We start from the raw sequence: 3664 nt of genomic DNA, 5'->3' as shown, positions 1-3664 counted from the left end.
TTATAATACACTGGGAGATAAACATGGCATTATAATACACTGGGAGATAAACATGTCATTATAATACACTGGGAGATAAACATGATAAATACACTGGGAGATAAACATGTCATTATAATACACTGGGAGATAAACATGTCATTATAATACACTGGGAGATAAACATGGCATTATAATACACTGGGAGATAAACATGTCATTATAATACACTGGGAGATAAACATGTCATTATAATACACTGGGAGATAAACATGTCAGAATACACTGGGAGATAAACATGTCATTATAATACACTGGGAGATAAACATGTCATTATAATACACTGGGAGATAAACATGTCATTATAATACACTGGGAGATAAACATGTCATTATAATACACTGGGAGATAAACATGTCATAATACACTGGGAGATAAACATGTCATTATAATACACTGGGAGATAAACATGTAAACATTATAATACACTGGGAGATAAACATGTCAGCATTATAATACACTGGGAGATAAACATGGCATTATAATACACTGGGAGATAAACATGGCATTATAATACACTGGGAGATAAACATGTCATTATATACACTGGGAGATAAACATGGCATTATAATACACTGGGAGATAAACATGGCATTATAATACACTGGGAGATAAACATGGCATTATAATACACTGGGAGATAAACATGTCATTATAATACACTGGGAGATAAACATGTCATTATAATACACTGGGAGATAAACATGTCATTATAATACACTGGGAGATAAACATGTCATTATAATACACTGGGAGATAAACATGTCATTATAATACACTGGGAGATAAACATGTCATTATAATACACTGGGAGATAAACATGTCATTATAATACACTGGGAGATAAACATGGCATTATAATACACTGGGAGATAAACATGTCATTATAATACACTGGGAGATAAACATGTCAGATAAATACACTGGGAGATAAACATGTCATTATAATACACTGGGAGATAAACATGGCATTATAATACACTGGGAGATAAACATGTCATAAACACTGGGAGATAAACATGGCATTATAATACACTGGGAGATAAACATGTCATTATAATACACTGGGAGATAAACATGGCATTATAATACACTGGGAGATAAACATGGCATTATAATACACTGGGAGATAAACATGTCAGAATACACTGGGAGATAAACATGGCATTATAATACACTGGGAGATAAACATGTCATTATAATACACTGGGAGATAAACATGGCATTATAATACACTGGGAGATAAACATGGCATTATAATACACTGGGAGATAAACATGTCATTATAATACACTGGGAGATAAACATGGCATTATAATACACTGGGAGATAAACATGTCAGAATACACTGGGAGATAAACATGGCATTATAATACACTGGGAGATAAACATGGCATTATAATACACTGGGAGATAAACATGTCATTATAATACACTGGGAGATAAACATGGCATTATAATACACTGGGAGATAAACATGTCAGAATACACTGGGAGATAAACATGGCATTATAATACACTGGGAGATAAACATGTCATTATAATACACTGGGAGATAAACATGTCATTATAATACACTGGGAATACACTGGGAGATAAACATGGCATTATAATACACTGGGAGATAAACATGTCATTATAATACACTGGGAGAGATAAACATGGCATTATAATACACTGGGAGATAAACATGTCAGAATACACTGGGAGATAAACATGTCAGAATACACTGGGAGATAAACATGTCATTATAATACACTGGGAGATAAACATGTCATTATAATACACTGGGAGATAAACATGTCATTATAATACACTGGGAGATAAACATGTCATTATAATACACTGGGAGATAAACATGTCAATACACTTAAACATAATACACTGGGAGATAAACATGTCATTATAATACACTGGGAGATAAACATGTCATTATAATACACTGGGAGATAAACATGTCATTATAATACACTGGGAGATAAACATGTTATAATACACTGGGAGATAAACATGTCAGAATACACTGGGAGATAAACATGTCATTATAATACACTGGGAGATAAACATGTCATTATAATACACTGGGAGATAAACATGTCAGAATACACTGGGAGATAAACATGTCAGAATACACTGGGAGATAAACATGGCATTATAATACACTGGGAGATAAACATGGCATTATAATACACTGGGAGATAAACATGTCAGAATACACTGGGAGATAAACATGTCATTATATACACTGGGAGATAAACATGGCATTATAATACACTGGGAGATAAACATGGCATTATGATACACTGGGAGATAAACATGGGAGATAAACATTATAATACACTGGGAGATAAACATGTCATTATAATACACTGGGAGATAAACATGTCATTATATACACTGGGAGATAAACATGGCATACACTATAAACATGGCATTATAATACACTGGGAGATAAACATGTCATTATAATACACTGGGAGATAAACATGTCAGAATACACTGGGAGATAAACATGTCATTATAATACACTGGGAGATAAACATGGCATTATAATACACTGGGAGATAAACATGTCAGAATACACTGGGAGATAAACATGGCATTATAATACACTGGGAGATAAACATGGCATTATAATACACTGGGAGATAAACATGGCCTCACAAGGTGAGGTATTGAAAACAGGGGTGCCAATAATTTTGGCACATGTCTTGTTTAGAATCAAAAGAATTACTTGTTGAACAAAATCTCTTCCTCTGAGCAATTGTATTAGTATAAAATAATATAATTTACGAATGCAAGCCTATAATATAGCTCAGTATATTCCAGGCGTTGTGGAATTTCAGCTCAGATGACATCAAGTCGCTCCAACGTCAATACTTCAAAAACCAATTTTACATTTTGAAAACGCTTTATCTTGTACTTATGTTTGTCCCCTTGCGGTTGCCTTTCTTTATTTGATGAAAACCATACTTTTTCAAATAAACGTTAATCAAAAACAACCACCGACTATTTGCTCATTAATGTTGATCTAAAATGGAGACTCACGAGAAAATGCCGATGTGCCAATTGAATCTCAACAAGGAAACAAGTCCGTGGCTGTATTTAATTAACGTTATTTTTTTTTCAAGTAAGGATTTAATCTAACAAAGAATATGTTTTTTTTTTAAACTATAATTTGTTTGGGAGCATGAAAGCTGTAGTTTATGGTTGACCCCGCGGCTGTTTGCCATTAACCAAATCGGCGTTCTCAACAAGTTTAAAGCACTTGAAACCACACAAATCGTTGACCCAGTTTGCAATATTCCCACTTGGTTCCCACTTGTTATGAACACAGCATAATGTCACTATCAGGAGGAAACACCCACTTGGCAATAAAACTCAATACTTATTCAAATTCAAGACCCATTCCCAAATCATGAACAGACAGATCGAGTCAGCTGGAAGCTATTTACAGGTCTGTAAAAGAGCTCTGTGTTTGGCTGGGTATCCCCATGCAGCTGTGGGTGTGATGTGACTATGGAATTAGGTATCTACTGCCACCTAGCGGTTGTCTTTCAACCCAGGCGACATGGCTCAGTGTGAGCGCAGCGCTTATATTCTAGGCTGTCTCGAACGCCCCCAT

This window comes from Oncorhynchus gorbuscha, unplaced genomic scaffold, assembly GCF_021184085.1.
Source record: "Oncorhynchus gorbuscha isolate QuinsamMale2020 ecotype Even-year unplaced genomic scaffold, OgorEven_v1.0 Un_scaffold_572, whole genome shotgun sequence".
NCBI lineage: Eukaryota > Metazoa > Chordata > Actinopteri > Salmoniformes > Salmonidae > Oncorhynchus > Oncorhynchus gorbuscha.
The sequence above is the reverse complement of the archived record's forward strand: the minus strand, read 5'-3'. Positions refer to the sequence as shown.